Here is a 24682-nt window from a genome sequence, read left to right as displayed (position 1 = left end):
GCCAAGGTAGGAAGGCTTCTTGTTGTTTCATTGTTGCATAGAACAGAAAACTGTAGTCATATAGAAGGTATGAGCTACAGATAAACTGCCACGGTATCCCCCACCACTGGGGTATCGTCAGGGGTCGCAATGGTGACCGGTGTGTGCCCTTGGTTTTACACCTGGACAGGAGGGATGGCATATACAGGAACCAATCGCCTCCATACTTCTTCTGCAGCCACTGAATGCCTGCTTCTTCTCTCCTTTTCTGCCATTCCTAGAATTCAGCGACCTCAGGAGGAAAATGGAGGGGATCGGTTCCTGTATATGCCACCCCTCCTGTTCAGGTTACTCTTATTTCTGCTTGCTTGGCCTCCCGTGTGCTCCCCTGTCCCCAGAACAGGGAATGGAAGTAAGGAGATTGAAGGGAGGGTCTGGTAGATATTCATTTACCACCCCTTTCTTTTTCTAAATGAACACAGTGAGTGATTGGTACTGACCAGTCACTGTGTTCAATCATAGCTGAATCATAGTAAACTGTTTACTATGCCTCAGTTTGTGTCAGGGGCTGGGGAATCTATATTCTCAGTCCATTTCTTTGTCTCAAAAGTGAGACATCTAGGTTCTGTTTAGACCCCTGATATCTCACCAAGGCCAGTCAACAGGGCTGCTCAAAAAAAATTGTAAAAAAAATAAATTAAAATGGTAAAAAAATTAATTAAATAAAAATAGAAAAACTACCAACATAGTCCGCTGCTCTACCGATACCGTCCTCTGCCCTACCAAGGCCATCCTCTGCTCTACTGACTATTTGTTTTTTCTACATTTTACTTCCTATTTAGTTAGGCCTTTCTAATTTAAATTTTTTTTTTTTTTTTAAAGGTTAAAGAAACTCTTATCTTTAATTTCATGTTGGTTGCCTATCCCTGCTCCAGGGTATTTAAAAAGAATTTGAAAGGTCAAAATGTGGACAGTTTCTCCAAATTCTTTTGCATTACTCACTCATTCTGTAAATAAAGATCTGAAATAACTCTTTAGCCACTTGGAATATCTTGGCATGTGGTAGGAGTATCTTGGCACACGTTGGAAGCGGCAGGTGGTAATGTAGAGAGCCTTTTGTCTCAGAGCCCACAAGCTTCGAGCTCTTTTTATCACCCAGGTGTCTGGTCATGAATTCTCTGCCAAAAGGATCAGAAGTCAGACTGGTGGATCCTAATATTCCGATAACATGACCAAAGATTTAGGATGCTTGGAAAACTAAAGCAGCAGAATTTTTCATAACTAGAAAGTATTTTGCGTTACAACAAGCACCTTTACTCTCCTTATTAACTGTCTGAAGTACCCCAGGGGTATAGGTACCATTGGCAGAGTGAGCCCATATCAGAGCAGCTTGTCTTGTGACATACAACCCTTATTAGCACCTTTCAGAGTCTCTAGTGAATTGGCAGAATTCCAGCATGTTTTACTATAGCAGACAAAACTTTTCAGTGCTGAAATGCTAGGCTGCGGACACGATCAAATCTGTTGTTTCTGCACCCTCTCCTTGCCAGCAGTATGTTTATACTATAATAAGTTAACACTCAAGAAATTAAATGTGATTAAAAAGTAGGATATTATTTATTTTTTTTAACTCAAAACGGATTTTATTGGTACAAACAATACACACAGGTCATCACATAATCAGCGCAATATACATATTCAAGCATCATACATATAAAGGCACATTTCACTTATCAAAGTCAGACACCACAAGCGATATAAGTCATCTCCCTATTCTAACATCACACCACATGTACAAATCATGACTGTCCATTCGGGCCGCAGCCCCAGTGCCCCCTTGCCCGCCCTCTAAAACACCACATTCCCCCTTATAGCCTCCCTTATACTCCCTAAATAAACAACCTACCCATAACCAGCTCCAAGGGTGACAACCCGGGGGTATCAAGCCAGGGTCCCCACAGTCGTTCAAATCGCCCCGCCCGGCCCCTGTGTTGGTAAATATACTTTTCCATGCTTAACATGTTCCCCATCTGAGTTATCCATTCCTTTAACCTCGGGGGGTCACGTGCTCTCCAGTGTTGAAGGATAAGTTTACGTGCTTGAAAAAGAGCTCTCCCCAAGGCCTCCTTAACTGGCACCTCCAACGGGTGATCATCCACCACACCCAAAAGGCACACCTTTGGATCCTGTGGAATCCGTACCCGGAAGGCCCCATTGAGAGTATCAATGACCCCTGACCAATATATATGCAATTTGGGACAGCGCCAGAGCAAGTGTATGAGGTCTCCCCTATCCCTGGCACACCTGGTACAAAGGTCCCCCTCCCCAATCCCCATCTTATACAGTCTAACCGGCGTGCGGTGCACCCTCATGACAATGTATAGTTGCGATAAGCGCTGTGCCGTATTTAGAGAGCAACCCTGTATTGCCTGTAAGGCCTCCGCCCATTGGTCCTCCTCAAATACTCCCACATCCCTTTCCCATGAGGCAATTACCCTTGCGGGGAAACCCGGCATAGATGCATTCAGTAACATACTATAGGAACTGGATATAAAACCTTTGAAACTGGTAACTTCTGTCACATACCGAAAGATTGGGGTGGGAGATTGCATCCAGGGATTAGGATATTATTTTAAATCAGTAGCTGAGAAATTGAAAAATGCAATCAATCTTTTACTTTGCAAAATGGGGGGAAGCCAATTTGCTTGTTAGTATTTGTACTTTTTGTATTATGTTGGTGGTGGTGGTGGGGGGGGGGGACAGGTACCTGTTTTTGCTAGCGATGCCATCCCTCAGAAGTTTAGCACCCCTCCTCCTTCTTCCGATGCCAGGCCAATTAGAGAACACAGCACACTTCGCACACGTGCAGTAGGGAACCGGCTGTGAAGCCAAAACTCTTCACTGCCGGGTTCCCTTGCTACGAATGGCGGCAGCAGCACCCGAGAGCCTTTCAGAAAATCGTCCGGGGTGCTGAAATAGCAGGCTCCCTGTACAGGTAAGTGTCCTAATATTAAAAGTCAGCTGCTACAGTATCCTATATAAGAAGTTTTTTTTTCTCCTAGTTTAGCACGGTTTTGACAGAAAGTTAAAAGGTCATGTTGTGGTGCCCCGCCTCCTCCTTCTCTTAAAAATGGAAATTTTGTTTTATTTACTTAGTAAGTCTATAATAAGGCATACCTATAGTTAGTGTACATATCTCCTAAATGTGCACCGTGTGCCATCACTGCGCATGTGCGTTGAAGGAACGGCCACCGGTGCTGTTCCGTCAGCCCTGTGCCGTAACTGCCGGCTCCAGTACGCATGCACAGGAGTGATGTCATCGTGGCTCTGGCCAGTCACAGAGACGGAGTCCGTGAAGATGGAAGCAGCCTCCAGTTTTCAGGTAACTTTCACATAATGTGTTGGTATGTGATGCATACTAGCACATTTTGCCTTTACATTGCAGGTAAGAAACAAAAAACGTCCAGTGCTTTACAGCCGCTTTAACGTGCAGGTTAGCTTGTATTTCTTCTCTTTGCTTTCTTTGAACTCTTTACTGTTGTTTGTATGTATGCTATCACATAAGAAGCTATTGGTGTGATGCTGCACTGCTCCTAAATTCGGAACAGATTTGCCCATTCTTATGTAGGTTGTACCTGCTTGCACTACAATGAGAAAAAATGTTACAGGGATGGATTGGGGTTGATATTACACCTTATTCACATTGAATGTGGCTTTGAAATTGTGTGACTTCATCTGAAATTTCAAAGCCGCATGGCAGTGCGACATTGGGTAGGACTTGAAAGACGTCTGTGTGATTCTGCAGGAACTACTTTTCTCTTTCGTTCATTGACAGACACAGCGCTCCATTATTCAGAACCATAGGGTTATATTGCCCCCCACAGGAGTAGGACACTAGGCAGAAAAAAGGCTTGGCTACGCCTATGGGCAGTCCTAGGTGATATGCACCCCCCTCTCTGCTTTAGGCCTTCAGGTTTTTTTCTGTCTTGTCTGGAGTAAGGACCTAGTTCCTTGCTGGGATCTCTGGTCCTGGCAATTTTTTTTCTCTTGGATTATTTTCCCTGTGAGATCTACAATCATCTGCTGGACTGGGTGACGGGCTGGACATGTGGGGCAGGCCTATAGCGGGTGCCTAAGCCGCCGCTTTCCGTTGCGGGCATCCACCCTCCTACCTCAGCTCTAGCCTGATCCGTTCCCCCCACGGACCTGTGCACGTCCGAGTGGCAGGGCGTGGGGCGGGGGCTCGCGAGCTGCGGACGTCGTGGTCATGTGTTCCGCTTGATCGCCTGGTGTCTCTGGCGTGCCCCGCATCAGAGCGCTGTCTGCCATGCAGGGGTGGGTGTGGTGGAGGGCAGGGATGCTGGATGAGAGGACCGCACCGCCGGCTGCAGCATCCATCTTACCTATGGTTGACATCGTATGAAGAAGGAGTGGGGCGTATCCCAAAGCTTCTGGATATTTGATGTACAGTCACTGCCTGCCTGTCTCATGGGTGTGTTCATGCCTAATTGGCTCGTTGTCATACGACAGTCAGGTCCAACATTTCTGGTAAGCGTGCATAAACCTTATCTATTTTGAAGATGTTTACAGTCCAGTGGTCCTTATGGCTGTGTGACATCCTGTCTGTAATCCACTTGATGTTAAAGGACTTTTTTACTGTTTTTTATGCTCTGAATGTGTTCGGGCTATTCAGGTGTATTTGGCAGTCACAGGGCCTAAGCCCCTGTTGATGACCGCTTTTGTCGAAATGCGTCGGACAGCATTACTTGCACCCCATATTGCTTTTTTCTTATCCCATTTGTCTTTTTTGTGATCACTTTTTATATTTGTATAATAAGTCTTTTTTATTAAAACCAAACGTTTTTTTGACCTACACCATCCGGAGCTCTATTTCTTTTTTCTTGTTATATGCCATCTGTACGAACCCTTGAAATTGGAGTTGGGATATATTGGTTTCCTGAGGTACTGTCGCCCTCGAGCGTGTGAATCACTGGTTGGTAACTATAGGGCCCACCTATTTCTATCTGGGATCGAGGACGCTTATAAGAGGATTCCATACCGTGACCCTTCCCATCAGAAGTTGGAGTACAATCCTTTGGGATTGCAAGCTCTTTAGACCCATTGTTGTAGGGCATGCAGGTCCAACTGTTCTGGTAAGAGTATCCATCTTATATCTTCAGAGTGTCGCATCCTCAGATACTTCTACAGACAAATAGATTGTCGTGGTTTGTCTCCTTGTTACCTTGATTTAAGGTCTACATGAGAAGATTGGTCACTCTTTTTCCATACTAGTGGACTTTCGTACAGATTGATGAACTGTTAATAGTTTACCCTTCAGGATTCACGTCATGTGATCCCACTTTTATTACATTATCTATGCACTGCTGTATTTATATAGCACCAGTGATTACACCTTGCACATAATGTCGTTTACACTTGTTTTATAACCAGTTCAAAGCTTCCCCTTTTTGAGTATGGGTCACTCATACTTACTTAAAATTTACTTTTAGGGTTTTTTTGGAGTTTATTTTTTAGCGCTACATTTATATTTTTTTCACATTTATTATAACTTTGTATGTTTGAGTGTTAGCTGCTAGTTTTATAGCAGCGCAGTGTTTTGCCCCTTTTTTTACAGTCACTGCTTGCCTGTCTCACGGGTGTGTTCATGCCTAATTGACTCATTGTCATACGACAGTCGGGTCCAACATTTCTGGTAAGCGTGCATAAACCTTATCATCTTAAAGATTTTAAAGATGTTTACAGTCCAGTGGTCCTCATGGCTGTGTGACATCCTGTCTGTAATCCACTTGATGTTAAAGGACGTTTTTACTTTATTCATCACTGTTTTTTATGCTCTGGATGTGTTCGGGCTATTCAGGTGTATTTGGCAGTCACAGGGCCTTTTTGGAGATTAGACTCACTGTTTGTGGTCAAAAACGGGTCAGAAAAGGCGCTGTTTTCTTCTTTTGCAAACTTTCTAGATAAAATAGACCAGAGTTATCGTTTGTCTGATCCATCAGGCAGAAACCAAAAGAAAGACACACTGTTCCAGGCAATAATCAGGTGCAAGATGGCTATCAGGTGCAGACCCCAGCTCACCACCGTTCAACACGAATAAGATAAAGAAATGGTCGCACTCTGAGACTCCAAAATACTAATGTTTAAAAATGTGTAAATATACATTTTTAAATATTGCAATGTTTTTAAGCATGTCAGTTGCAATGTTTTTTGCACGTAGCACCACCCGAGGCAGTTGGTTTTGGGTGTAGACTGATTGGGACGAATTCCTTAAATAGCCTGCCTGGTGAGTGCTATTGTTGTGAACAAGCAAGCTATCATATGTGAAACGCGTCAACTGCTTTTCCTGTGTTTGTCTGACAAGTTAATGACAATAAAGGTAACATCAAGCATATTTTGGAGTCTCAGAGTGCTACCATTCCTTTATCTTATTCTTTCAGGGGTTGGGTTCCTCCTTTCCCATTACGGTGCATTCTACTTGGCTGCTTGTTGCTTCTTTGGCCTTCCATCATCACGCATCAGCTGCGCTGGTTTGTAAGGCGGCTGCTTGGACGTCGGTGTACACTTTCACAAAATTCTAAAACGTGGATGTACTGGCATCTGAGGATACTTATTTTGACCGCAAGGTGTTGCAGGCTGCTGTTTAGAGGGGTCTATTCCCTCTTGAAGGGGTATTGTTCAGGTTGGGCTCCAGTTTGTTTCTGTGTTGAGCTTCTGTTTCCCGATTGGCTCTTGTGTTAGCCTTGGGATTTTTTTGTTGGCCCACCCCTCATGTTCGGCACTGCATTCGGTCGTCCCTATGGTTCTGAATAATGGAGTGCTGCGTCTATCAATGAACGAAAGACAAAATTGGATTTTTGACTTACCGTAAAATCCATTTCTATGAGTTAATTGACAGACACAGCACCCACCCCTCTAAGGAGTTTTGATGCTTCTGACACTGCTTGTTACTAAACTGAAGGCCTATAGCAGAGAGGGGGGGGGGGGGTGTATATCACCTAGGACTGTGCATATAGGCATAGTCAAGTCTTTTTCTCTTATATTCACCGACCGACACAGCTCCTCTCTGTAACAAAATGGGTTGTTAGCCCTATCACCGGAGATTACTAGGCAAAGTTGTAATACAACACTTCAGAACTTTAGTTCCACCCAGGGGGACGGTCCCTTCAGCTACAATCCCCACACTCTGCCCTAGCAGTCTCCGTTTTATTTTGCCTAGTGAAGGAGATAGACCAAGGAACCCTGCGGGCCCATAAGTCCGTGTTTTTGTTGATGCAGAAGCTTGGCTTTTTGCACAAGATGAATGATTCTGTGTTCTTCTATCAACAGCCGGCTGGGTGGCAGGCTGGTTCACTTAACAGCAGGGCACGACATACCTCCGCTCCAGAGGTGGTCGTGAGCTATTATGCTCCGGGGCATACATATGACCGGAGCTACTGACGTCTGCGTCACAGTATGCCGGGCCAGTATCCTTCCCTGTACTGATCAGGAGTTGGCTACAATGGAATGTCTCCCAGGTCTTCAGGACTGGTAAGTACGGCTCTCCCTGTCTCGGCAGGGTTGAGCAGCTAGGAGTTCCCTGGGAGGTCGATTCGGGGGCCTCCTCACCCCTCTCTCTTCTCTCCCCTGTCCCTAACTCCCCTCCCTCACGAGGGGGGCTGTGCATGGATGCTGAGCAGTGTGTGTGGGCCCTCACCTGGGTTCTGGCTGTACTGGGGTGCCTGGGTCCTGAGTGCTTAATCCTGGGAGGTGTCTGTGAGGGTTGCCCATGTGTCAGTGCAGCGCTGTGTCTGCCACATGTTTCTTTCTGCCTCTCATGGCACTGGCTGGTGGCCATTTTCAGTGTGGGCAAGGGACAGCATGCTTCTGGGCTTCAAGCGCCCATTTTCCCGGTGATTCCCTATTCAGAACACTGGCGGCCATTTTCTTGAAGCCGGACTTTTTTTGTGCTCTAGCAGCAGCTTCCTGTGCCCTCAGCTTCCTGTTTTGTCCTCAGAGCGCTGGCAGGCTTTCTATGTAATCTGGACACGTTTTTCAGATCGCTCACCGATCGTTCACCAATCGTTCTGACGGGCTGCCACCGACACAGCTTTGGTCCCTCTGCATCTGGGAGCATTAGGGGGCTACAAGCACTGCTGTATACAGTGCAGAACTCCTCAGGGTGGTGAGTCCGGAGGGTTAGAACCCCTCAGTCAGCAGCAGCAAGGAGGGTGGGACTGTCACTGTCCTAAGTCCCCTTCGGGTGGCAGACAGGGTAGGGTCAGCATGGCTTCAGAAACTGGTGTTTCTTCCCCCGAAATCCAGGCAAATGCAACCGAGTCACCTGCGGTCTGCGCGGTTCCCATGGACACCCTGACGGCGGTTCCTCAATTCGTTCGTTGCCAAGATAGAGGCGGTGCGTGGGAAGAAAGTTGCTAAAAAGCAGCCCCTGCCCCCCCCCCCCCTTCCTCTGGGGAGAGCTCTGACGCAGACTCGGGTCCTGCTGAGGCCGGTGACCCCTGCTCTAACTTGTCAGATGACGCTGACCAGGATGGTTCGGACAGTGAGGATGAGTCCCGTCCAGGCCCGTGAACGACAAAGAGCTTGTTGGAACACTTATCACAGCTGTGCATGATACCCTGAAGACTCAGGAGCCAGCGGATCCCTCTGCTGATGTACCGGTCCCTTTTGGGTCCCGCAAACCTGCACGTTCACCTTAGGTGTTCCCGTATCTGACTTACTTTGACAAGTTCATTTACAAGGAATGGGGTCGCCCACAACGGACCTTTTCGGTCCCCAAATACATGGCGGTGCGTTACCCCTTTGAGGAAAGCCTTCTCAAAAAGTGGTCGGCTCCTCCGGTCGTATCCAGGTTAAATAAAGTAACCACAAACCCAGTTGAGGGGACTCCTGCATTCAAGGATCCCACTGGGGTCAGTTGTGGGACCTGTACTGGTATCCACACTTGTTTTGCAGACACTAACTGAGTGGGCAAAACTTTTGCACCGCAAATTGGGAGAGCAACAGGCTTCCCCTTTCTGCGTGGAACTAGCAGACCAACTAGTGCAAGGCCTTAAGTAGGTCTGTGACGCGGCCCTGGATACTCTCCCTCTGTTATCCAGGGCTTCAGTGTCAGCTGTGGTGCTGAGGCGCCTAATTTGGCTAAAATGCTGGTCTGCTGACCAGGCATCCAAAAGAACCCTGACGGATCTTCCTTTCCTTGGCGACCGGCTCTTTGGAATTTCTAATACCAAAAACACTGTGCTATCTGAGTATAAAAAGCAGCTAACACACTAAAATGGATATTTTAGTTCAAACAACATAAACAATGCAAAAGTGTAGTGCTGACAAAAGAAACTAAGTGCACAAATCAGTGACCAAATTTGTCATACCCATGTGTGGACTCATATATTTTACTAATTAACAAAAATTAATATTACACAACTTCAGTGCAGACGTGTATTCACATATATGCAAAGAATATACAAAAAAGGAAAATAATTCACGCAAAAACTCAATAGAGTCCTTGTTTTAAAGAGAACAATTCAAGTCCCACGGGTGCAGTAGAGAAAAATGGGATGTACCCTCCGATCCTCAGGATTATGACATGCGAACACCCATGTGCCAATACCACCAATACCACCACCTTAGCAGATGCAGGCTTACCGAATATATCTGACCCAAAAGAACGTATATTCCAAGGGTCAAACACGCTTTTTTTAGGATGACTGACATCATCTGGGGTGTCTCTCCACTGCAGCCGAACTTACTTATATAAACAATTAGGCCCAATGGGCGAGATTCCGCTTTCCTGTGTCAATGCGTGTCACTTCCAGTTTTTGGGCCAATATGGCCGCCTGGCGTGCATTCCAAGCCTCAATTGGGACTCAGTTTTGCGTTCCACCTTAATAACCTGTACACTTAATTCATGAGGTCATCAAAGTTTGAATTATAACCAAGATATGGCACATCAAATAGTCGAACATGCGCTCAACACCTTTATTTGTTAAAACTTCCTATATTTCAGAAATGATTATGTATTGGAACGTATGATCCCCTGAAGTAGTGCAGTATAACACACCCGGTCACTTGTGGATAATTACCACGTGAGATGCAAACGTGCGGGCTGTGTCTCTTAATTTATCAGAGCTCTTCCACTATAGTGCACATGTCAGCACATCCGGAAATGACTTAGTAGATCGTCACACGTCACTTCCGGAAAGTACTAGAAAGGACGCCTGAGCGTGCAAACCACACCTCGCTATCGCTACATCGTTTGCGTGTCACTTGCACTCCACAGACAGGCTTGCGTTCCACCTATTAAAATATATCCGTTATTTACCTTCCTGTTTCCTCCAAAACTGGAGTGTATTGGGCGACTCAAACTAGTCAACCCATCTAGCTAATATTATGATTATTAGGTTTTCATAAAGCGGAGCAATAAATGTACCTATTACTGATAAAATTATGAATAATAAAATGACAATAAAAATAAAAATAGTATATATTTTTCGCTCAATATACTCCGCGTTCAATAGAGCCAACACATGCAGAATAGATGACCATACTCTGCAGGTATACCTCAAAATTGGGAAATATATCCCGGAGTGGTTTTATCACGCTTTGACACAGAAAGTGAGGTAAACCCAGCCATAGAGCTAATCATATACAAAGCCATCTCAAATGTATATAAAAAAGGATATACAACAAAGTATGCATATAATCGAGAAAATCACATATTCCAGGTCCCACAAAATATGATTTACTGAAAAAAAAAAGAGAAAGGGATAGACCCTTATAATCTAGGCCTCATTAATAAAAGCATTAATGTCTCACTCCACGTTCAAACCGAACGGGGAGTGGGACTGGAGCTCATATATCCAATAAGTCTCTAACCGAGACACCCCTCCAAAATATCCATTTTAGTGTGTTACAGTGAGACTTGGTGTTCTTGCAACAATATATTGCTGAACACATGGTCCCCTGGAGCCTGAGGTGGGATGTACACCCCCAACAGGGCGAGTTGGATTTGGACTCTTGGTTCAAATACTTTAATGTTGCAGGTATACATTTTTTGAGTTTCTTGATTACTAAGAAAAATAACAGGTTAATATCTCTGGATAAGGAAATCAAATAAATTAAAGAGAAACTGGTGGTATATAAAAATTCCCCAGAGTATAATTCTCTCTCTCCCAATTTACAAAATCATTTGGAAAAGGAAGACCGAGAACAAAAATATAAAAAACAACAAAAGTACTCTAGAGATGTAAACGATTACAAAACTGGTATGGTGTTTGGTTGGCAAAAATTGTTTCAAAATACACAAGCAACAACCTCGCCTGGCCCTTCTGCGCCAAAAATGAATAGCATGCCTCTAATGTCATATAGTGAGGCAGTGCAGAGAAGGACCGATGGAGACCCACAAACATCACACCAAAGGGTACCCCATTACAATCCCCACTCCCAACAACCTTCATAGAGGGAGGGGAAATCATCGCGGAAAAAGAGGTGGAATGGGCCAACCTAGGGGACACCCTTATAATTCAGGTACCTATCCACGGAGGGAGTATAAAAACTCACCATATCGTTCTCCTATACCAAGGGATGGAGGACAGTCCAATTCTTATTATAGGGGACCCTAGTATTATAATACAGCTACGGTCCCTATACAGAACAAGTTTTCTCCACTCAGAGACCTACGAGACCCTGAAACCATGCATAATGGTTATGGTGTGTCTCCATATACATATAACCAGTCTAATAATTATGAGAATCAGGGTCTTCACGAGGACCCGTACACAAAAAAAAACGAGGCCAAGATCCAAGAGAGGGTGCCGAGGGGGAAGGAGATTACAGAGGAGGAAAGAGAAGGATTTAGCAGGACAGGGAGTTTTTAACTTGAGCACGAAAACATTTACTCAAGAAGAAATGTCCGCCCTAGATAAAGGGTTGAAATATGCACCACCTAAGAAATTGGATAAATTCAACACCTTTATCAATATACACAAATATATACGTAAAATTAATATTCAACAGTATTTAATAACACCTCAGGGACTGTCCACTTGGGACTATCCAACTCTTCTCTATTTACACCCCCGGTGCCCACGGCCCAGTAGTGAAAACTTTTAGGGATCTAGTACTCAGGGATCTTGCCAAACTCCCGGTAAAGTATAATTACCAGCTGCCCTTTGCAATGGATGGATTTAAGTCTTTATGTGATCGAAAAGATGTGGTCATACCTCCCGCGGATAAGGGTGGTGGGATCGTTTTTTTACATAAGGAACAATACGAGACAGAAATACATAGAATTTTAAGCGAACCAGGTAAATACAAAATACTTCCAAATAACCCCACTAATGCGTATAAAAGACAACTCAAGGATCTCATCAACAGGGGTCATGAGTTGAGATTTTTGAATAATAAAGAGAAATCCTTTTTAATTCCTTTAGCTCCATGAATACCCACAATATATTATTTACCCAAAATACACAAGGATCCGATCAATCCCCCGGGAAGACCTATAGTGAGTGGTATCAACTCAATAACCTCACGTATAGGCCGTTTATATAGATTTTTATTTACATCCCCTTGTCAAGGAAACACCATCATATCTTAAGGATACGGGTGCTACAATAAGAAAATTAGAAAGTATTAAACTTCAGGACCATTATATCATTACTATGGCGGATGTGGCCTCTCTGTATACATGCATATCGCATGGGAGTGGCATAGAAGCAGTTCGCCATTTTCTTGAACGTGAGCATTCCCTTGCAACATTCCAATGCGAATATCTTGTAGAACTTTTAGAATTCGCTACCGAACATAGCTACTTTTGGTTTAATGAGCGTTATTATCTCCAACAACGTGGTGTGGCAATGGGGGCTAAATTTGCCCCCAGCCTCGCAAATCTCCTCATGGCCAAATGGGAGGAGGATGTCGTCTATGCCCAACAGAACCCATCGCTTGTTCTGTGGGTGCGTTATATAGATGACATCCTCATGTGGATTGGCACTCCGCAGTCTTTGCGAGAATTTTTTGATCTCTTAAATTCTAATGATAGGAGTATAATGTTATCATACGAAATGAGCACTAGTAAGATCAATTTTTTGGATCTTGAAATAGAATTAGTTAACAATAGGTTTGAGTTTAAAACACATTTCAAGCCCACAAACCGTAATGGTTTCATTTCCATGGACAGCTGCCACCATAAATCGTGGTTGAGTTTGGTTCCACTGAGCCAATTTCTTAGACTCCGTAGGAATTTCTCTAACGTGGACTCCTTTAATGCGCAAGCGGAGATCTTGAACCAGAGATTTCTTGACAAAGGGTATGACCTCAGAACTCTTGAGTTGGAGCTACAAAAGGTAACCAATGTTAGTAGAGATTCCCTTTTAGCCATCAAAACCTCAACGGGAATCCGATGAGAGTTTTAAATAGGCTATGCTAACATCATTTTCAATGCAACACAGACAAATAAAAACTATTGTAAATAGACATTGGGATGTTCTCAGGAACGATTCTGTTTTAGGTTCTAAACTACCGGAAAGAGCAAAGGTCCTTTTTAAAAGGGCACCCTCTCTACAAAGCCGCATTGCACCAAATATCATAAATCCACCTGTTCGTCCTTCTTTTTTTCACAGTTTAATTGTTTTTTTTCCCTGTAAGAGATGTGGAGTGTGTCAACATAACACATTAGGGAAACATAAAACAACCGAGTTCAAATCATCGGTTACCAATAATAAATATAACATCAAAACGTTCTGTACGCGCAGTACCCGATATGTGGTGTATTTAATTACTTGCCCTTGTGGCAAGCAATATGTCGGACGAACAACAAGGACATTCTCAGTTAGAGTAGGGGAACATATTGCCTTAATCAAAAGCAGGGATTCCAAACATACTGTCCCTAGACACTATAGAGAATTCCATAACCGTAATCCGAAGGGAACACAATTTGTTGCCATAGATAAATATGTACCCCCATGGAGGGCAGGAGCTATGACGAGAGGGGTGTCTCGGTTAGAGACTTATTGGATATAAGCTCCAGTCCCACTCCCCGTTTGGTTTGAATGTGGAGTGGGACATTAATGCTTTTATTAATGAGGCCTAGATTATAAGGGTCTATCCCTTTCTTTTTTTTTCAGTAAATCATATTTTGTGGGACCTGGAATATGTGATATGCTCGATTGTATGCATACTTTATTGTATATCCTTTTTTATATACATTTGAGATGGCTTTGTATATGATTAGCTCTATGGCTGGGTTTACCTCTCTTTTTGTGTCAAAGCGTGATAAAACCACTCCGGGATATATTTCCCAATTTTGAGGTATACCTGCAGAGTATGGTCATCTATTCTGCATGCGTTGGCTCTATTGAACGCGGAGTATATTGAGAGAAAATTATACAATTTTTATTTTTATTGTAATTTTATTATTCATAATTTTATCAGTAATGGGTAAATGTATTGCTCCGCTTTATGAAAACCTAATGATCATAATATTAGCTAGATGGGTTGACTAGTTTGAGTTGCCCAATACACTCCAGTTTTGGAGGAAACAGGAAGGTAAATAACAGATCTATTTTAATAGTGGGAACGCAAGCCTGTCCGTGGAGCGCAAGTGACACGCAAACGGTGTAGCGATACCGAGGTGTGGTTTGCACACTCAGGCGTCCTTTCTAGTACTTTCCGGAAGTGACGATCTACTAAGTCATTTCCGGATGTGCTGATTTGCGCACTATAGCGGAAGAGCTCTGATAAATTAAGAGACGTAGCCCCGCACGTTTGCATCTCATGTGGTAATTATCCGGAAGTGACGTGGTGTGTTATACTACGCTACTTCCGGGGATCGTACGTTCCAATACATAATCATATCTGAAATATAGGAAGTTTTAACAAATAAAGGTGTTGAGCGCATGTTCGACGATTTGATGTGCCATATCTTGGTTATAATTCGAACCTTGATGGCCTCATGAATTAAGTGTACAGGTTATTAAGGTGGGAGTCAAAACTGAGTAAGACGAAACACGTTGGGAGGACTCCACTGCCGCCATTTTATATTTAAAGCGCTTGATCAACTACCTAAATGTGAGTTTGATACCCTTTTAATAAATTGAATTTTTTATGGAATTACGCTATATGGCCTCATCTTTTTATCCCATATGTCCATCCTTGGGAGTTTGGCCTGTCATGTGATTGGAGGAAACCTGTTCTATATTCATTGGTGTTTGGAAGAAATTTCCCCACTGAGTTTGGTGTTCCGGCGCCCATGGGTTTAATTGCTCTACAGTCATCCTAAAAAAAGCGTGTTTGACCCTTGGAATATACATTCTTTTGGGTCAGATATATTTGGTAAGCCTGCATCTGCTATGGTGGTGGTATTGGCACATTGGTGTTCGCATGTCATAATCCTGAGGATCAGAGGGTACATCCCCTTTTTCTCTACTGCACCTGTGGGACTTGAATTGCTCTCTTTAAAACAAGGACTCTATTAAGTTTTTGCGTAACCGGCTCTTTGGGGCCTCGTTAGATGACATTATTAAAAATGCCACTGGTGTTAAGCATATCCTACTCCCACAGGCCAGGAAAGCTAAGGAGCCACGCCGTAGGCAAGGGCCCTCTTTTTCGGCTCACAATCGGCTTTTTCGTCTGCCCGGAGCTTCAACTAAACATCCCCAGCCCGACAGGATGCCCACAGACGGTCAGAAAAATCCCTGGAATCGCAAGCCTGTTAATAAAAGTGATACCGCATGAAGGTTTGTCCCCACCCTTGTCTCAGGTGGGGGGTCACCTTCGGGAGTTTGCAGCCCAGTGGTCCTCCCGATTATCCGACCAATGGGTCTGTGATCAGATTTCCACAGGCTACAAGATAGTTTCTCTCTTGGCCACCAAATGGATTCTTTCCCTCTTGGGGGCAGTAAGGGACCTGCTGAATCGCAGGATGGTTGCACCGGTTCCGGAACGCTTCCAGGGATTCTACTGAAATCTGTTTGTGGTTCCCAAGAAGGAAGGGGTACGTCCAATCTTGGACTTAAAAGCACTCAATCACTTTGTGAAAGTGCAGAGGTTCAGAGTGGAATCAGTTTGCTCAGTAGTCGCTGCGCTCCATCAAGGAAAAAAATTTGGCACTGCTTGGGGATATCCCATTTTGTTACAGAGAGGAGCTGTGTCAGTTGGTGAATATAAGAGAAAATTAGATTTTTTTGTACTCACCGTAAAATCCTTTTCTCTGTTATTCACCGACAGACAAAGCACCCGCCCCTCCCTTTTTTCTCTTTACGTTATACTGTTTGTTGACGTACTGAGACTGCTAGGGCAGAGTGTGGGGATTGTAGCCGAAGGGACCGCCCCCCTGGGTGGAACTAAAGTTCTGAAGTGGTGTATTACAACTTTGCCTAGTAATTTCCAGTAATAGGGCTAACAACCCATTTTGTTACAGAGAGGAGCTGTGTCGGTCGGTGAATTATAGAGAAAGAGAGATTTTACGGTAAGTACAAAAAATCCTATTTTTTTTCTGCCTAGTGTACTATTCCTGTAGGGGGCGATATAACTGCATGCTTATGAATAATGTAGCGCTGTCTGTCAATGACCTCAGAGAAAAGGATTTTATGGTAAGTAAAAAATCCAGTTTTTTAAATCGACGCTGCACCGCAAAGTCTGCACCGCATCCACTTTACCAGTGCAATCGTGGAAAGTAAGGTGCGACTTTTCATGCAATTTGACCTCTCAAATCGTATGACGAGACGCTCTGGTGTGAATGGAGGCTTAGCATATTGCTTGTGAATCAGGCCACACTTAGTCATGCCCACTGCTTTCTGGATTACCAATACTGCCTCTTTTGCTTAAAAACTCCCATTGTGTGCTTCAGTGACTAGGATTGTATTTCCTGATACACACAGGCCCGAATATCTGCTGGTATTGGCAGATTTCTTTTGAACAGGCCGATGCCAGGTGATATTTGGCCCGTGTGTACACCAGGCTGTCCGATAAAAAGCTGGCCAAAAGGCTGGCTCCTGTTGAACGGGCATCATGGAAAAACGGCATCCGATCCACATTCGATCACCGCTGGCAGACAATGCTGACTGGTGTGTTCTGGTGGGGGGACAGTCCCCCTGTCAGAACACAATAGCTCAGCGGTGAGATCGCTGTACTAACATCAGATAGTTCAGTGAACTCTTCCCAGGTTCTTCAGTTCTTTTTTTTTTCATTCAGCCTGCTGGGTTGAACGAAAATAAATGATAGTGTGTACCGGGCTTAAGAGGCATACACAAAGGATTTACATCAGACGGGCAAAGTAAAGGACGTTTTTTTCTGTAATCTGAGGCTTGTGCATTATGTAGTACCTAGATTGGAGATATGTTAAGACCAACATCATACAGGAGTCTTTAAAACCCCCAACAGCTTTGATGGGGCAGTTTTTAAATTTTTTATTAAATTTTTTTTTTTTCAATGCTTTAAAACCCCCCAAACTGTTATACATTACAGTATGTGAAAGCAGAAGCTCTGTAGAGTAAAATGGTGACATTTTCAATTTTATGCTGCATGATATCAATAAAAAATGCGCACAAAATAATTTTACTGCATACAAACACAGCACCCAATTTTGTTAAAATATACAAAATGGGGTTGCGTCAAGTAAAAAGATACCAAACATGTTAATCCTTAAAATTTTGCGTGAAATAACGAAAAAAGGACATTACTGAAAATTGTCTGTAGGGAACAGCTTAAATCCTTTACAGGTCATCAGTTTAGATATACCTCACGTGTGGTGCAGTTGGTTTTAGTATACAGTAAAAGTGAGTACATTCTTTGTAAATATTTTATTATATCTTTTCATGTGACAACACTGAAGCAATTATACTTTGCTACAATGTAAAGTAGTGAGTGTACAGCTTGTATAACAGTGTAAATTTGCTGTTCCCTTAAAATACTCAGCACACAGCCATTCATGTCTAAAACACTGGCAACAAAAGTGAGTATACCCCTAAGTGAAAATGTCCAAATTGGGCCCAATTAGCCATTTTCCCTCCTCTGTGTCATGTGACTTGTTAGTGTTACAAGGTCTCAGGTGTGAATGGGAAGCAGGTGTGTTAAATTTGGTGTTATTGCTCTCACTCTCTCATACTGGTCACTGGAAGTTCAATATGGCACCTTATGGCAAAGAACTCTCTGAGGATCTGAAAAAAAGAATTGTTGCTCTACATAAATATGGCCTGGGCTATAAGAAGAAACTCTGAAACTGAGATGCAGCAGGGTGGCAAATACTATACAGCAGTTTCACAGGACATGTTCCATTTAGAAAAGGCCTTGCCATGGTCAACCAAAGAAGTTCAGTGCATATGCTCAGCATCATATCCAGAGGTTGTCTTTGGGAAATAGACATATGAGTGCTGCCAGCATTGCTGCAGAGGTTGAAGTGGTGGAGGGTCAGCCTATCAGTGCTCAGACCATACGCCGCACACTGCATCAAATTGGTCTGCATGGATGTCATCCCAGAAGGAAGCCTCTTCTAAAGATGATGCACAAGAAAGCCTGCAAACAGTTTGCTGAAGACAAGCAAACTAATGACATGGATTACTGGAACCATGTCCTGTGGTCTGAGGAGACCAAATTATACTTATTTGGTTCAGATGGTGTCAAGCGTGTCTGGCGGCAACCAGATGAGGAGTACAAAGATAATTGTGTCTTGCCTACAGTGAAGCATGGTGGTGGGAATGTCATGGTCTGGGACTGCATGAGTGCTGCTGACACTGGGGAGTTTGAGGTAACCATGAATGCCAATATGTACTGTGACATACTGAAGCAGAGCACGATCCCTTCGGAGACTGGGCCACAGGGCAGCATTTCAAGGTAAGGACCCCAAACACACCTCCAAGAAGACCACTGCTTTGCTAAAAAATCTGAGGGTAAAGGTGATGGACTGGCCAAACATGTCTGCAGACCTAAACCCTATTGAGCATCTGTGAGGCACCCTTAAATGGAAGGTGGAGGAGCGCAAGGTCTCCAACATCCACCATCTCCATGATGTCATCATGGAGGAGTGGAAGAGGACTCCAGTGGTAACCTGTGAAGCTCTGGTGAACTCCATGCCCAAGCGGGTTAACGCAGTGCTGGAAAATAATGGTGGCCACATAAAATATTGACACGTTGGGCCCAATTTGGACATTTTCACTTAGGGGTGTACTCACTTTTGTTGCCAGCGACTTAGACATTAATGGCTATGTGTTGAATTATTTCGAGGGGACAGCACAAGGTCCCCAGCACCAACTTACACTGTTATACAAGCTGTACACTCACTACATTGTAGCAAAGTGTCATTTCTTCAGTGTTGTCACATGAAAAGATATAAAATATTTACAAAGATGTGAGGGCTGTACTCACTTTTGTAAGACACTGTATACGAAAACCAACTGCACCACACATGTAAGGTATGTCTGAACTGATGACCTGTAAAGGATTTAAGCTGTTCCCTACAGACAATTTTCAGTACTGTCCTTTTTTTGTTATTTCACGGGCACACAAAATTTTAAGGATTAACATGTTTGGTATCTTTTTACTTGACGCAACTCCATTTTGTATATATGTAAATCTGAGGAGTGTACTCGCTTTTGTGAGATACTGTACATGTGCACTCCCTGCACATGCATTTGTATTTGTGTGTGTGCTCGGGCCAACTTTTTTACCCCTTGCGTGACGGCATAGGCAGGTGACAAGTCTTCTTTATGCAGTCATCAGGAGTCTGTTAGACTCCTAATGTCAACATCTGCCCTCCACTGCAGCTAATCAAGCATAGATTATGCCTGATTGGCAGCTTATTTGGCCACAGTAGCCAGGGAATGACATTTCTGATCCCAGAAGTGACTAAATGCTCATTGCTTCTGGGTTCATTCATCACAGGGGAGATCAGGGAACTGATGTGTGACACTTATTATGATGAAGTAAAGGGGATCTGGCAGCTCTAGAACTGCCTGAATAATTTTTTACTAAAAACAACAAAAGTCCGCTAAAAACAGTACCGAGCTCACCCCTGACATTGCTGATTGTTTTAACCGCTTGAAGTCCAGTGACGTGTTTATACGTATTGTGGACGGCAAGTTGTTAATAATGTTTCATTTTAATTGCTGCTCAAATTCACTTCAGCTGTGAGAGTATGGGTGTCAAACTATGGAAGATTTTGCAGAGAACATGACCGTTTCTCGTCTTCAGTGTCTCCCCATAGCAGGACTTTTTCCTGTGCTTAACTCAAACCAGCTCTGCCTGCATCTAAAACATGCCACAAATGTTTGTTTTCATTCTGCTTGTTCCTTTGTAAATATCATAAGCCATCTGGAGTGAGTGCTTAATAGGCTGTGAGTGGTAAATTAAACACAGATGTAACTCAGGCAGGGCCCCTTCACTTTTACACAAGTAAAGTCTCCAGTATGCTTATCTATGGAAAGGTCCAAATCTTTGCTGCATATTTAACAGTAACCTCTATATAAAGCATCACTTTATATTAACACCTTTCCACTTAGAGTTTACCTTAGTGTATACCTTTGTATCTTTTAAAGAGGTTCTTCAGTGTAAAAAAAAATTAGTCAGCAGCTACAGTACAGTAAAACTTTGGATTGCAAACTGGTTGTTCCGGAAACATGCTTGTAATCCAAAGCACTTGTATATCAAAGCGAATTTCCCCATAAGAAATAATGGAAACTCAGATGATTCATTACACAACCATTTATTCAGTGGTCCTTCAGTTTATAGTCCATATAAAAAGATTATAACAATGTGATGGGTTGTGTAACCATAAAATGTCCATCCACAAATGGAAGCCTCCACAAGGGGATTAGAAGCAAAATCCAGCAGGAGCTCCAGAGTATAAAAGGGAAGAGAGGCGCCTCTTAAGTTTAGCAGTATGGATCTCACCGCTATCAGTCTGCAATCATGACTGGGAAGACTATCCTGCAGTAGAATGATCTGAAAGCGAGGCTTGAAGTGATTGTGGAGAGCAGCATGGAAGGGACGACATTGATGGCGATGCAAAAGTCTGTCTATGTGGACAGCTTTACCACAGATGCCTGCATACTTAGATGTGCCTGTTTTAATCATCAAAAATTTTGCTTGTCTTGCAAAATGCTCTCAAACCAAGGTTTCACTGTACTTGTACTTTTAATAAAAGGACACTTCACTGTCCTAACCCACGCCAGTTCTTTGCCAGTTTTTGGGTCCCCTCTGCTGCCGTGTTAACTGTGGGAAGCCAGCTGTGACTCCTTGCGGCTGCACGGGCAGCTCCCCACTGCACATATGTTAGGCACGCTGACCTTTGTGAAAGGCCTGCAGCCTCCTGGGACCGTAAGGCTCGGTTCACACAGGGGGCGATGCGAGGCGACACGACTTGCCTCGCCGCGACCTCAGCGGCGACTTGCAAATGACTTCTGTATAGAAGTCAATGCAAGTCGCCCCGAGGTCGCCCAAAAGTAGTACAGGAACCTTTTTTCTGAGTCGGAGCGACTCGAGTCGCTCCTCTTAGAACGGTTCCATTGTACAGAACGGGGGCGACTTGTCAGGTCGCGGCACGGCAAGTCGTGTCGCCTCGTGTCGCCCCCTGTGTGAACCGGCCTTAAGTGTCCCAGGAGGTTGCAAGCAGGGAGGGAGTGGAAGAACTTGCTGGTGGAACTACCTAGGGGATTCCAGCAGAAGTGTAAGCAGGTACCTGACAAAACTGGCCTCCCACCCCTCCAAAAGTGGCAGAGGAGGAGGAAATTTAAGCTCAACTTCCGTTTTTAGCTGAAGTTTCCAAAATCTGTAATGTGACCTTTTATACTGGACCCCCTCCTCATTCCCACTATACCAGACTGCTGCAATTCCCTGCTATCCGACACAGAAAAGCCGCTTCACCGGTCTGGGGATATGAGATCCTTTTGGCTTTCTCTCCTCTCCTTGAAGTGCTGACAGTACCGGCTAGACAACTTCTGATTGGTCAGAGCCGTCCATGTGATGGTGCTGGCCAATTAGAATCCCTGCAGTCCATACTGCCTGAGTGATATGGACACGAGATTAGGCCACGGGGTTTCAAAACCCTGGACCACTGAAGGGCTTTTCTGTGTCTGACAGTGGGGATCACAGCAGTCTGGGATGGGAGGGGTCCATGTAAGGTCGCCTTACAGATTTTCTGTGAAGGTGAACTTACACTTTAAGGTTTAATTTACAGAGCTAACACACCAGGTTGGGGGGCGTGCCCAAGATGGCGACCGGAGTGGAAGCATAGTGCGGGAGCTCTGTGGTCTGCGCTGCTAATTATCATGTTTCCTTGCGGATAACGATACCCTCGGGGTCATTGGAACCCGGCTACTGATGTCCTGGAGTGGTATGCCCGGTAAGAAGAAGTCCGGGACCCCACTGAAAGCCGCTACGCCGCGTATCCAGCCTCGCGGTGGAGGACCTCGGCCCTGCACGCTCTCAGATATGGCGTCTCAGGCCGCTGCCACAGACTCTGCTGACCCTGCGCTCCGGGACCAGGATAACTTCTCAGCTCTTATGCAGGCCATCGGTACGTGCCAAACCACGCTGACAGCAAGGATAGACACCATACAACTTGAGATGGGGCTGATCAGGAGGGACATGGACAAATTCCGCTCCAGGCTGACGGAGGTGGAAAACCGTGTGGGGGCTGCGGAGGATACCCTGGCAGAGCATACCGCCTCCCTTCATACCCTTACCACTAAAGTGCGTGCGCTGGAGTACCGTGCTGAGGATGCCAAAAACCGCAATAGGAGGAACAACCTCCGGGTCATTGGTTTACCGGAGGGGTCCGAGGGCTCCAATCCTGCTGCCTATATGGAGCGCCTTTTTCGCCAGCTATTTCCCCAGGCGGCCTTCTCGCCGTTTTTCGCGGTTGAGAGGGCGCACAGAATGCCGGCGGCTAGGGGACCTCCTGGAGCCCCCCCTCGCACACTTATTCTACGCCTCCTAAATTTCAGAGACCGGCATCTGGTGTTGAGAGAGAGCAGGAATGTGGAAGAACTCCGTTCTGAGGGATCCCGGCTCATGATATTCCCGGATTTTTCGGTTGAAACGCAAAAGCAGAGGAAGCAGTTTGACCATGTGAAGATGGCCCTGCGGCAGAAGGGCCTGAAGTATAGCATGCTCTTCCCGGCGCGCCTTCGAGTACAGGATGGGGAGACCCATAGATTCTTCACCTCGCCTGAGGAAGCCTCCAACTGGCTGGAGTCCCTGCCGCGGCGCTAATCGGTGAGGCTGGTCTTTACTCCTCTCTGTTACTTGCTCCTTCTGATGGTTCCTTCCTGCAGCCATTGCTGCCTTGCTCTATGATGTCCTTCTTACCCTGTTCAGAGGGATGACCTGCTAATGACATTTGGGTTCCCCTGTCCCTATCCGTGGTCCCCCTCCTTCCCCTTCCCTTTCCTCATCCCTTCTTGGTTGGGCTGTGGGACTTGGAACACTGACTACGGTTGGTTGTGCATACCATACCTATCCTCTGTGACGGAGAGAGGGGGGACTGTACTGTTCTATTTTCTGTGTGGGTTTACTTAAGAGGACACTCTGCAATATGATTGAATGTTTTTCTTTATCCCACCTTCAAGCAACACCAAGAATTGTGCCCCCGGGCCTATTAGTCCAGGTGACTCCCTATCCGCAGGGAGGATGATACTGCAGAACCGCTTATCCGCCTGACTGTGCAGTTGCAGACTGGTCGTGGGTGACTTTTACTGTGCCTTCTAGGCGCTCTCTTGGTACATTGCTCCCAAGGCACTGAGAGTCATGTTTCTTTTCGGGTTTCAAACGCGCCCAAGTTGGGGGGGTAGCGCGGGGTGGGGGGAGGGGGGATTGGTTTGTTTCTTTGGGTTTGGTACTTGGTTCTACATACCGGGTAGATTGTTTGCACTTTTCTCGCTGCACTGTAGTATGAAGGAGCCCTTCAGCTCCAGGTTTAGAGTTCTGCTTCTCCACTCTGATCTGGGGATGTGTGGGATGGGAGGAGGTGATGGGGTTGGGACTGCAATATTTTTGTTTTTTTTCTTATGGCTCCCCTAAGGTTGGTCTTCTGGAACGTGCGGGGGATGAATTCCAAAATTAAACACTCCCTGGTATTTACTTACCTGAAGAGGTTTCTCCCGCACATCTGCATTCTACAGGAGACACACCTTACGGGTTCTCGTATTCTCTCGCTTAAAAAGCCCTGGGTGGGTTCTTACTACCACTCCACTTTCTCCTCCCATTCTAGGGGAGTCAGTGTTCTGGTACATAAGACGCTCCCTTTTCGCTTGCTGAATTTACACTTGGACCCGGACGGGCAATATGTTATCTTGCATGCAATCTGTGATGGGGTAGACATGGTGGTGGTTTGGTGGTTGGACTCTATGTACCACCGCCGGCGGGCCTCTCGATACTCAGGAAAATTCTCGCCATTGTGGCTAGCTATCCGGTGACTAATGTTGTTCTTGCTGGAGATTTCAACATGCCTCCGGATCCGAGTATCGACAGACTCGCGGCTGGGCGGGTAGCTAATACAGGTCTAGCTAGATGGGCTGCAACGTTTGGTTTGCATGACGTATGGCGGTGGAAGCACCCTGTGGCCAAACAATTTACGTGCCACTCGGCTACGCATGCAACACTGTCACGCATAGACCTGATATATGTGAGTACTCCTCTGTTGCAAAAGGTCTCCGAGGTCTCCATCCTGCCACGCGGCATCTCGGACCAT

At 45.0% G+C, this 24682-nt stretch overlaps 1 protein-coding gene across 2 annotated transcripts in view; it reads left to right on the top strand.

The window, feature by feature from the left end:
* Positions 1 to 24682, top strand: part of LOC143981065 (uncharacterized) — a 201200-nt gene that overhangs the window by 86849 nt on the left and 89669 nt on the right. The gene's annotated exons all lie outside the window — the stretch shown is intronic.

This window comes from Lithobates pipiens, unplaced genomic scaffold (assembly GCF_037356315.1).
Source record: "Lithobates pipiens isolate NorthernLeopardFrog02 unplaced genomic scaffold, aLitPip1_a1.2 Scaffold_1, whole genome shotgun sequence".
NCBI classification, from domain to species: Eukaryota; Metazoa; Chordata; class Amphibia; order Anura; family Ranidae; genus Lithobates; species Lithobates pipiens.
Note: the sequence above shows the minus strand (reverse complement) of the source record. Positions and strands in the feature narration are given on the sequence as shown.